This window comes from Dermacentor variabilis, unplaced genomic scaffold (genome assembly GCF_050947875.1).
Source record: "Dermacentor variabilis isolate Ectoservices unplaced genomic scaffold, ASM5094787v1 scaffold_12, whole genome shotgun sequence".
NCBI lineage: Eukaryota > Metazoa > Arthropoda > Arachnida > Ixodida > Ixodidae > Dermacentor > Dermacentor variabilis.
Genome location: NW_027460280.1, coordinates 31,876,284 through 31,888,879, shown reverse-complemented (window position 1 = coordinate 31,888,879; position 12,596 = coordinate 31,876,284). Strand labels below are relative to the sequence as shown.

Sequence of the window (12,596 nt, the reverse complement as noted above, 5' to 3'; positions counted from 1 at the left end):
ATTTCTTTCAACATCATTATCAGCCTTTTCTGATGTCCACTGTAGGACGAAGGCCTCTCCTAGTGATCTTCAATTACCCCTGTCTTGCACTAGCCGATTCCAACTTGCACCTGCAACTTTCCTAATTTTCTGCGGTCCTTGACTGTGCTTCTCTTCCTTTGGCACCCATTCTGCAACTCGGAGGGTGCACCGGTTCTCTGCCCTACACATCACATGGCCTGCCCAGCTTCATTCTTTTTTTCTTAAAAGGGTCCTGAACCATCCCTCGGGCTTAATGAAAAAAACACAGTCTGCGGATAGCATATGCTGATGTGAACATCTTAGCCAAATTTTGCACTCGTGCGTGGCGCGTGGAGCTCGCAAGCGGAGCGTGAAGTTGCCTTTTTCTCAGTCGCTCTCTTTTCAAAGGAAGCCTGTTCCTCACTCTTTTCTGGACGCTTTGTTTCATAACATAGCAGATTTCCCTACACGGCTGCTATTGGCCAGTAGCTGACATCAGTGAAGAAGGATGCTTCGATGAGTGCGCTTCTTCCTATTGTTACTGAGTATATATTGGTGCAGGTCAAAATAAGCGAAAATCTGCTTTCGAATCTCGATAATAATTACGTCCTTCCGGAGGAAGCCAACTATCGTCTGCTCACGCTCGGCCGCGGCCACCCTCGTAGCAACTTTGGCCACCCTGCTTATCGGTGTTGTGGTCATCGGGTCTCGGTAATTTCGACTACTTTTTGAGCACTCAACCTCGAACCACGCGAAATTTGAGGTCAGACCACATGCACGCTTTCCAGCGCACGCTCACTCCTGGCCGCTCCTGGTTAGATGCCTTGGAAGACTTCGCTTCGTATTGAGTTATTGCTAGCGCTTCAAGATGCCCAAGTTGGATGTGGCTGCTATCCATCGGTCAAGCTGGTGCAGGACAAAGCAGGTCCGCGCCACGTAGCACGGCCAGACGGGAGCATATGAGCGCGAGCGCGCAATCAATCCCTGTAGTGCACAAAACCAACGCTGTGCATACGCACTGCAGTTGCATGTAGCTGCGGTCTGCTATGGAGTGTATAGATACCACAGCCGCCGCAGGGTGCCGCGACGAGTCCGCTGGCGGAGGAAATTGTGAATTGTGCGCCACGGTGACGTTAGTAGGCGGAGCGTTTGGGCATACCCTGCTTCGCCGTAGCCTTTGCAGTGAAGGAGCATAGAAGGAGCGGGAGCACCGCCAATGAGATGATACGTGACCTTTGATTGCCATAACGCCGCTCCTGCTGAATGCATTGAAGTAATTTTTTTGGCGAAATATTTTTTAAACCGTCTATTTTAACTTGCAATGCATTTCTCGACTTCGATAAAAAGCGGTTCAGGGCCCCTTTAATGTCAGTGTCAACTAGAATATCAGCTGTCGCAGTTTATTCTCAGATCCACACCGCTCTCTTCCCGTCTCCAAACGTTATGCCTAACATTTTTTGTTCCATTGCTTCTTGCGCAGTTCTTAATTTCCCAATTAAAGCACTTCGTTCGTAGGACATCCGAAACATGTCTGAGTGACCATCCACCGTTTTGGATACAAATGGTACATTCACAGGACGTCCAGATTTGGATATCCTGCCGCGGACGTCTCGTATCGCACATGGTCATGTTTTGGATATCCTACCAAGGAAGACCCAAGGATATCGCAGATGGACTTTTTTTTTTGGCATGCACATGAGTATTTAGTTTTCCTCTAAGAGGCGTTGTCTTTGCGTTGCTTCATAACAGAATTATGTTTTCTCATGTTCGAATTGCAATTCGAAGCTATCATGTATGCAGCTCATGTGTACGTAGTACTTTGCGAATTTTCTGAGGCAATTTGGAAAGTTTAGTTCAATTAGTCACTTGCGCGGGGTGGAAGGCCTAGAAGAATGAGGAGCATACTGCATTTCTGCTCCTGTACATGCGTGCGTAACGTGCGCACATGATGTACAGCCTCCAGCATTTTACGCAAGCACCTAACAATGGCGATAATCTGCGAGACCGGCAGTAGTATGCGCAGGCACACACAGCAGCGCTAGCGTCGTCTGCCACGCTGTTCCTTTCAGGCCAAAACACTCCCTTTCTTTTTTAAAGGTGCCTGCAACGCGCACAATCGCAGATAGAAACGTCACGAACATTTTGCTTCTTTTTTATCTTAGCACCTGCTTTAGGTGAAATAAACCGATGGAGGCCCATGCGGTTAAAAAAGAAAACTTTTTGTTCAGTAGGAAACTCCTGTGTATAGCCTTAAAACGTGAAGCTGTGACTTGTTTTATTCGCGACTTTAAGTTTTCCTGGCACATCTTGTGTTTATCAGGGCAAGAAAGAAAGGTTTCACGAAAGGCAGATGTGACATCAATAAGGCTGAAATACCCATCCCAATTGTTCAACGCCTGCGATGCGCCTCGGAAAGGATGCATACAGTGGGGATACCAAGTCCACATCATCCCTGAGAATTTCCCATTCGTTTTCCACTACTTCCCATAATTCGTCGGGTGGTGCACTGTCGAGGCTCATCTTTGAAAGATTACATTTTAGGATTCCGTAAACATTTTCAATCATGTTCAGATCTGCTCCCAGGTGTGACCAGGGCAGCGTCATAATACAAAGTTCTTGCAGGTGTTCTTTCACAGCGTGTGCTGTATGCACTGGTGATAGGTCGTGTTGTAGATGTATCCATCCTTAAAGGGCTCGTCCAGGAGGTGAGGAAGTTCGTTACTAATGATTCTGATGTAGGCTTCAGCACAGAAGCGGCACTTTATCCGAGAGAGCGGGCCGAGGCCGTCTTTAGTTACTACATCCCAGATGTTTATACTCTTTCAGCCACTTGACCTCGTGAGTGTACTGCGGAGCGTACCTATAAAAGTAAGATGCATATTTCACGGTAGTATCAGTTCAACAAGAATACTTGCTTTTTTTGTTGCGGAACAAAGTGTAATTGTGAAATTAAATGAAAATGCGATAGCTTTGCTTTATTTCTTCAATTCATCAACATGCATCCTAAGCTTCGCTGAACTCCGCATGTCTCCACGCAGTGACAGGCTCCCAGAATCATATCATATTACCTTATTGTGCAATCATATCGTATAATTCTACAACCGTGATAAAAACCTGTGAACAAAGTAGTGGGAGGAAGAGAAAAGATAGGCAATTGTCAGCGATAGTGGAAAGAGGAATTAAAGGGGCTTCGCTGGGATAGGTTAAGGAGCGACGCCTCGCCGGTGTGCCTTTAACCATTTTACATGCGCTGGAATGCGATCGTTTTGAGTAGTTTGCTCAAAACTCCTAAGCATTTGCATCCCTCTCGTTCTCGAACACCAGTATTAGATTTCTAACATGTGCAACACTGCCAGAAGTAATAATTACGCCTTGTAAGTACAGAGACATCCACTTGTAGCTAAAATTGCGTGATGTCGTTTACACATCAAACATTTACGTATGTGGCCAACAATCATATTGTGACACTGCACTTGTCGTTAATATTCTTTTTTTAAACATCACAGTGCTGTCAAACTAAGAATAAAAATTTCTCAATACCTTGTAAGGGCTGGCCAGTACACTAAGATTCTGGCCCCATTCTGTGCTGATCGATGACTCGTCTGTGGAAACATCTTGCCAATCGTCCATTGTAGATGATCGCGGGTAAACTGCAGCCTTTTCACAATAGAAGCCGCAGACAGTTTCGACTTCTGGGCATCAGCTCGATTTTTCAAACCAGCTTAGTCGTCTGCGCATCGTGTCATTGCTCACGTCTACACCTACACTCTAAAAACAGGTGCACCCCTTGGGGTGTATATTTGCCACACGACAATAATTGTCATGTCTTGCCCGCATTTCCTTTCTTTAACGCTGCGGGCCCGGTGCTTCCAAGTCACGAACGGCATGCGCGTTATAAGCATGAAAGAGCATTCTCAACAGGAAAGTAACGAGCGCAGCGTTTTCAAGAAAGGAAATGCAGGCAAGACAGATAACGATTATTGTTGTGTGGCAAATATGCACTCCAAAGCGTGTAAACATTTTGAGTGTACACTCATAAGCAAATGTACACCCTTTGGGGTGTATATTTGCCACACAACAATAGTCATCTCTTGCACTCTTAGACAAAAGGTACACCCCTTGGGGTGTATATTTGCCACACGACAATAATTGTCATGTCTTGCCCGCATTTCCTTTCTTTAACGCTGCGGGCCCGGTGCTTCCAAGTCACGAACGGCATGCGCGTTATAAGCATGAAAGAGCATTCTCAACAGGAAAGTAACGAGCGCAGCGTTTTCAAGAAAGGAAATGCAGACAAGACAGATAACGATTATTGTTGTGTGGCAAATATGCACTCCAAAGCGTGTAAACATTTTGAGTGTACACTCATAAGCAAATGTACACCCTTTGGGGTGAATATTAGCCACACAACAATAGTCATCTCTTGCACTCTTAGACAAAGGTACACCCTTTGGGGTGTGTAAGTAGAAGTACCGGGCACTCAGCGTTAATGAAAGGAAATGCGGACAAGACAGATGACGTTTGTTGTTGTGTGGCAAGATACTACCCAAAGGGTGTAATTTCGTTTTACACTTAAAAAGGTTGCACCCTTTGGGGTGTATATTTGCCACATAACAATAATCGTCATCTGCCTTGCTTGCGTTTCCTTTCTTGAAAGCTCGGCGCTCGCTACTTTCCTGTCGAGAAGCTGCGTCACGCTGGTAACGCGCATGCCGTTCGTGACTGGGAAGTACCAGGCTCGCAGCGTTAAAGAAAGGAAACGCGGGCCAGACAGATGACGATTATTGTTGTGGGACAAGATACGCCCCAAAGGGTGTAAATTTTTCTAAGAGTGTAGAGTGTGCTTGCGTTTCCTTCTTTGAAAACGCTGCGCTCGCTACTTACCTGTCGAGAATGCTCTGTCATGCGGATAACGGGCATGCCGTTTGTGACTTGGAAGTACTGGGCTCACCGCGCTAAAGAAAGGAAATGCGGACAAGACAGATGACGATTATTGTTATGTGGCAAAAGGGTGTAATTTTGCTTAAGAGTGTACAGCCTTTCTCAGTTTGCCTGCAATCATAAAGGGCACATGGTAGGCTGCAGTAACAAGGATTCAGTCCTCGTCCTCGCTTGTTTTGCGATTCAAATTCTCAGGGGCGTCGCCAATACGACGTTCCTCACGAAAAGCCTGAACTATTATGGCGACGGTCACTTGAGCCAAAGGGTGTAAAACTGTTCTTAGAGTGTAGTACGCCCAGGCGCACAAAGCAGCGCTTTCGCCATGGCTAGCGCAATCGTCGTCTGCCACACTCTAAGAACAGTTTACACCCTTTGGCTTGCCCCTTCTGCCACACAAAAATAATCGTCATCTGCCTCGATGCGTTTCCTTTCTTTATCGCTGCGAGCCCAGAACTTTCCAGTAACGAATGGCACGCGCGTTATCAGCATAGAACAGTTTACACCCTTTAGAGTGCCCCTTCTGATAACGCGCGTGCCGTTCGTCACTGGAAAGTTCCGGGCTTGCAGCGATAAAGAAAGGAAACGCATCAAGGCAGATGATTATTTTTGTGTGGCCAAAGGGTGTAAACTGTTCTTAGAGTGTACTGCCGGTCTGGCAGATTATCACCGTTGTAAGGCGCTGATGCTGCGTGCGGTCGACTCTCGCGCGATATAGTTAAAAATGCTGGAGGCTGTACTTGTTCTGAATGCGTGGGCGCTCTGCCCGTTGCATCTGTCGCAGCGTGTGCTGCGAACGTAGGACATCATGGCCGACACGGCAAAAGGCCCTGGCGTATGTCCGTAAAATGTACGCAGCATGTCCCCATGACGTTCTTCGTGGATATGCAAGGTTTGTCCTTATGAAAGTTGAAAAGTTGCTATGTTTTATTGCATAGCAATTATACGGACGCTCCAGGCGCATTCCCGCCGTCGGCACCTCCGCCGTTGGGCTGTGCCGCTATCGGCGGCGCATGCGCGGATATATATAGAGCCTTCAGAAATTACATGCGTTTGTCTGCAAAAACGACGATGCAAACCGGACGCGCCTTCAACTCTCCGTGCCTTTCGCTCGATTCTTTGCCACATGTATCAGCCGTCCACATTCGACTGGTCCCATTGGTAACGCAGGTGGAACGTTGCTCTGACAAAGCGCGAAAAGGAATGACATAGGAAAGGGCATGGCTACAAAACCGCGGCCCTAGACAGCGTTCTGCCTTCCGCTGCAGGCAGGAGGTACCCCCCCCCCCCAAACACACACACACACGCACCAGAGAGCCGTGCTGTGTAATAGTTTCACTCAAGTACACTAGCATTCCTGCTCAGGTTCGTTGCGTATGTGCTAGTCTGAGCGAAACGGTCTAAACGTCACGCCGACGTTATGCAATATTTCGCTGGGTTCTTACCAATGTCATCGGTCTCATCTTGTGCACTATCCATTTGTAACGCCTCCAACGCCACCGGCGAAGCTCATTAAGCCTGGTAGCTGACGGTGCGCTGTTCCTTGTGCCCATCAGTAATCCGCCTCTTTCATGGCGCGACGGCGCATGCGCCCTGCCCTAGCGGATTAGTCGCGAAACGTTTTGGAAGGGACGCGCGGCCAGATATCGGGGGGAAAGTACCCCGAAAAAAAAAAAAAAGCGCTTGGAGGCGCGCTGTTGCAAACGCTCGTGCCATGTACCTCGTTGAAACTCTACTGGTAGCTCGACGTCGGTGCGGTGCCGAAAACGTGCGTAAGACTGCAACTCCACTTTGAAACAGAAAAGGGCCAGGGCTTGGTCCGAACTGCACCGTGGACCACGTAGTTGCCGCCTTGCATTGACGGCTGTCAAATTTATCGATAAACCACTGCGTTACACTTGGGCCACACTTCAAAAACACGTTGCTGACGCAGTCTTCTTGCTGCGTCGGCTCACTGTTGCAGGTGGTGGCAGCGCGTGCCTGACTTCATGTACTGTTTTAAGGCGTGGTAACATTGGGTCGATACGAGACCGACAAGACGCTGACGTTGACGATTGGTCGACTATTCAGCACTGCGTCACTGAGACCATTTCATCGTAATAGGCCGACAACGACGCAACCGATGGGTGCGAGTTGTCATATAGCGCGACGGGCTTTCGTGTCGACAGCACCGACAAAATCAGCGTGCCGACAGTGATAGCGCTTGATTGAACCCTGCGTGATCAGCCGTCGAACCGGCAACGCGATAGCTGCAGCTCATTCACTTGTACATATAATTATTCGCGCTCAAAATTCGTCGACATGTCTTCGAAGTTGAAATGCACGAGCTTCAGTCCTCTCAAGCCGTGCGCGTGAAGTTTGAGTCAATGTTGATCCTGTTTAGCGAAGTTTGGGTTAGGCCCGACCCCGTAGAATTCGCGCACGCGCTACCGATGGAGCTGGACTTAAAATAAGCAGTTCCTTTCGTAAAGAAACCGCTCTTATAGTTAGGTTGCGGCCCTATAGCGATTTGATATCTACTCTTCATTTCGCACGGCACGTACACAGTAAGCGGCAAGCGGCGACACAGCGCTGTGCCAACATCTTGTACTTTGGTCACCGTTCCCGAACGCTACCGGTTGCATTCCCGTAAATGGCGGGTCTGTGTGTGTTGCTATGCTGACATTTCTTAATTCCAAAGAAGCATTGTTTACCTCTGCGTCAAACGGGAAAGAAGAGACAGTGCATTCGATACAGCAGCATAAACTCGCTCAGTTGCCAACGGTGTCAGCGATGGCATCCGCCTTTTCACGAAAGAACTGCACGGCATATAAGGGGGGGGGGGGGGGGGGGACTTATGCCGAGCACAGTTGTCTCTAATAATACTTCATAGCACGCGCAGACTGTAAGTATGGTGAAGTTAAACCGAGAATCAGTAGTAACAGCCCGTAATATATATGTGTATTGATCAAAGTTGCAGTTGTTTAAGGGACTCGGCCGCTCATACTGACTCGTCTGTATGTTCTGCTACGTTTTGAGATATTTCACATCAGCGATGCGCCGTTTCTACAATAACCGAAGCTAACAGCGATATGAAGCTGTAGATGTAAACAAATTCACCGCTTTAGCAAATCCACGTGTAAGGCTGCGCTCGAAGGTTTCTTGAATATGCGAAATGTTTATTGAATGGGTAAAAGGAATACAAAAAGCGATGTGCAATCGCAGACATCAGCTACAACGAACTAAAGGCAGCCGTGTCGGCAGACGGAACTCAGCGTGCCTTTATCAGCAGCGCTGTTACCACAACAGCGCACTTGGGCATGTTCACCTACTATACTCGATGGGTGAACGACATGCTGCCCCGGAGAAACCAATAATAATTAATCGCGATTTACGAACCGCACAACCGACGCACACTCACCATGGGCGCAGGTACACAAATCAACAGGCGAAATCTCCGACACCCTTCCAAAACGTTTCCAGCGGCGTGCGTCAGAGGGCAGCACAGGAACATGAAAGAGGCAGATTGCCTCGTGTGCTACACATCCCGCCAGCATGTTGCATCTGCGTATAGTTAAAGCACCGTCCGAGGAGTTCAAGTACAACGCTAAATCTTGCTATCGCTGTCATTGATTCGTCCTTCGGGTGAAACTGCGAAATGTTTTATCGCCCGACGCCATGGCGTTGCGTTACTAAGCCAGAGGGCACTTGATTGAATCACCGTGAAATGTTTCATCTATATGACACTAATTTCGATTAAATCTACAGTTGGAAAGGCCTTCGCTTCATGAAAAGTTTTGACAGCAAAGATATTCCCACTAGTCGCCATCACTGTTGTCTTAAATGCAAGGGTTTTAAGAATAACGTGAGTTGGTAGACGATTCCTCTTGAACACTTGACATGCGATGATCCGCGTGCTGCGAAGTCTACAGAGCTGCAGCGCGCGAGCCGTGGCAGGAAAAAAAAGTGAAGAGGGTTTCGCCATTCTAGCAATGCTCATACCCTCTGCTTTACGTTGTCTGCTTCCTTTGCGGGGCGATAATAGACAGTTTTAGTACTGCGTACGGAACGTACGCAACGCCGTTACGTTCTGCAAAGTGCGCATGTGCAGAACGCAACACGAACGGTGCGTAATGCGTACGCGGCCGCTGCGTACGCACGCATCCGATTCTTGCGTGCGTACGTAGGGAGCCTTGCGTGCTGCGCTCGTGGTTCTTTGTTTGTTCGGGAGAGCGCGAGACAAAGGAGTTTAGCAAAATGGCAGCGTCAAAGGCGACCAGTGGAAGGCTGTACTTTTCAATGGCCTACGATTTGGCTTTGCTGCGTGAAGTGAACGCGCAGAAGCCATTCCCGGAACCTGCACGGTGGGAATGCATAGCAAAAATAGGAAATATGTTTTTGAGAAAGCGTTCAGTGTGTGCTGTTTGCGCGAAAGGCTCGACCTGCTTTTGGTGCAGTTCGTCGCAAATGACTGTGCCAGCCTCAGAAAGTAAGAATTCGGTTTTTATTTTTCTCGATATGATTCGTGTATTTCATCCGTATTAAATGTAGAATATCTTAAAGGCCTAAATATAGTTCGACGAAGCGGGAACGTGCCCACACGTTACATTACGTTAGCGAGATCAACAGCGTCTTGTTCGACGTACTGGCGGACGCGGCCAATGCGCTCCGACGCGCCCGGCGTCTAATACTCGCCCTCTTACGTACGTAGGCATTTCGCAGTACTAAAAGCCCTAACGCGACACGCGCTCCTACGTTCCGCAAAGCACTTGCGTGCTGCGTACGTATCGTCATGACGCAGTACTAAAACTGTCTAATACTAGAATAGACTAGCCCGCCGAGAAGCTATCGCTCCATCACGAAAAAAAAAAAAAAAAAGCTGACATCACCGTAACGCGAATAGCGCTTCATAGAAAGAGCGAAGAGAAACTTCTATTAGTAAAAAAAAAAAAAAATCGCAGTTTCGCTTGGAAGCAAAGCATCGATTGCGATAGCAAATTAGTAGCCAGCTATACGAAGTAAGCATAGTATTATCGGCCGTATAAGCTTGAAAACATTCGCTAACTGAATGAACAAAGATGGTGTCAGCGCGCACAAGCAAACATGAACACGTCACACTCGACGAGCGCGGACGCTCGCTGTCAAAACACTGGTGTTCGCAAGCGCGACAGCGAGCGAAGTGACCGTGCGGTCCGTAGCTTGCACGCAAGAACGGCGAGAACGCGGGCACGACGGTATGAGCCGTCTGCAGATCCCCTTCAAGATAAGGCACGCGCTTACGTGCTAAGTACGCTTTTGTTGGCTTAGTCGAAGCTGCCCCCACCTCCCTTCCAGTCTGCTTCCCCGGTTTCCTCTAGATATGGCGCGCTAGATTGAGCCGCGATAAGCCGCAATCGCCAGTTCCCATTGCGCCCGGTCGCGAAATACGCAGGTGCTACCGGAGCACAGCGCCCCCCCCTTCCCCACCCCTTGCTCCTCCGATCCCCTCATGGCCTTTCGCGCGACGGATCACTGCGCGTTTGGTCTCCGCTTCCTTCGCGCCCGCTAGATTGCCGGCTCACCCTTGCAAGCTTTCACTCCACACATACAGCATACGGCGCGCAGCGACAATTTTTATGACCCTTGGACTTTATATGGAACCTCACGGCGACGGCAGAAATTCGCCTGGCGTGTGCACATAATTGCTATCGCAATAATATAGGTACGTTAGACTCGCTTGCATCACTTGAACCAGTTCACGAGGTGCTGCACCCTGCCATTCGTTTCAGCGGTGCAGCAATGGCACCCTCTGAACCACGCCGTTCGTTTCAGAAGGCGCAGGAAAGGTGCAGGGCTGGTTCACGATTTTGCTGCACCCTCTGTTCGAATCGAACGGACCTTAAATAAACGCAACCTTTGTTCTGTTTTTTGCGAGGTGCCCAGAGAATGGTGGTTATAGATCACGTGTTCTGTAGCGAACGGTTAGTGCTCTTCCGGCGTACGTACTCATTGGCACGCGGTGGAATCGAGGGTATGACGGAATCCCGCCTAGTTGGGAAGAGGCATGATATATATAAAGTGATAAATTAACACACGTTTCGACTCCCACACGGGAGCTGTGCTCACAATGTGGCCTGTGCATTTCTAGAAATCCGTAGGCACACAGGAAACTTTACATTGATTCAAAAGCCGCTGTAAATGGTTTTTATAAAGGCTACGTAGCTGGAGTTGCAGCTAAACTTTTTGAAAACATTGAGATTATGAGAACAGAAATCCGGTGGTTTCTTGCGCATATGGGGAAAGTGGACGAGACTCGGGTAAACCTCAATGAGGTTGCTCATGAATTGGCACGAGGACTTGCTAACCGTGACAGTTTCAACCGAGCCGTTCACCATCAAGCCAGGGAATATAGAGATCGTTTAATAATTTACAACGACATTACCAACCATTACTATCTAGGACGCAGGCAATTACCATTGCCACGTTCAAAACTGAATATGGCTCAGGCAGTCACTGCGCTTATTGCAAGCAAGTACATATCCTACGTCGTACCACGTCAATAAATTATATCCAGAGAGGGATATTAAGATTGATTGCAACGATTGTAATGGTATCATTGGAATCAGACATATGCTGGCGGGGTGTCCCGCGACTCTCCCCTACCTCGAAGAATGGACATGGTGGGAAAAAAAAGATTCAAAGCCCATTGTTTCAAGGCTAACTAAGGGCCGTCCAGAGGGCCCATGATGTCGCTGAAGGGCTTGGCCTGACAGTGCCATCGTGGGAGCGGCTCGCCTTGGCTTAAAAAGTCGAGCCTCCGTACCTCATTTCAACCTCGTTAAATAATGGACACAGTGGGAAAAAAAGATTCAAAGCCCATTGTTTCAAGACTAACTAAGGGCCGTCCATAGGGCTCATGATGTCGATGAAGGGCTTGGCCTGACAGTGACAACGTGGAAGAGGCCCGCCTTGGCTTAAAAAGTCGAGCCTCCGGACCTCATTTCAATAAATGTTTACGCGCGCGCGCGCGCGCGCGCGCGCACACACACACACACACACACACACACACACACACACACACACACACACACACACACACACACACACACACACACACACACACACACACACACACACACACACACACACACACACACACACACACACACACACACACGCGCACACACACACACACACACACACACACACACACACACACGCGCGCGCGCGCGCGCGCGCCCGACACGCAATGTCCTGAAAGCAATCGGAGCAGAGCGATACCGCTCGAACATTCCAAATGCGATCTTGGATCTAGAGCAAGAAGTGTTCGGCTTTTCGTGCAATGTAGTCTCTCAAGAGGCGAAGTGATGTCATGAATAGTCTAGTTATGCGGTTCGTGGGCTTTCTTTGGACGACAAAACTTAATTTGTTTCGGGCCGATGATTATACAGACTGCGGTTTCTTGTTTGATATAGACCGCACAATCTTTGGAATCGGCCCACCAAAACGCCGAGATACATGCCAAAAATTGATTTGGCTCGGAGCCGACGAGAATAGTTGCGAAGCCAGGGTAGTGGTGCGCCATCAAGAAGCACGCTGCGCTAAGGATGTCCGCGCAGCTCGGTGGGCGCGTATATTGTTCCGCGAAGCGGACAATGGAAAACACGGGAGTATGCGGTGGTCAGGGAGTATGTAGGTGG

General features: G+C 48.7%; 1 protein-coding gene and 1 long non-coding RNA gene across 3 annotated transcripts in view; one reads left to right on the top strand and one right to left on the bottom strand.

Moving 5' to 3' along the window:
- The window catches only part of LOC142566122 (uncharacterized), a 96,078-nt gene that overhangs the window by 28,045 nt on the left and 55,437 nt on the right, over window positions 1-12,596 (bottom strand). The gene's annotated exons all lie outside the window — the stretch shown is intronic.
- Window positions 1-12,596, top strand: part of LOC142566120 (SOSS complex subunit B1) — a 67,895-nt gene that overhangs the window by 53,286 nt on the left and 2,013 nt on the right. The window lies entirely within an intron of this gene.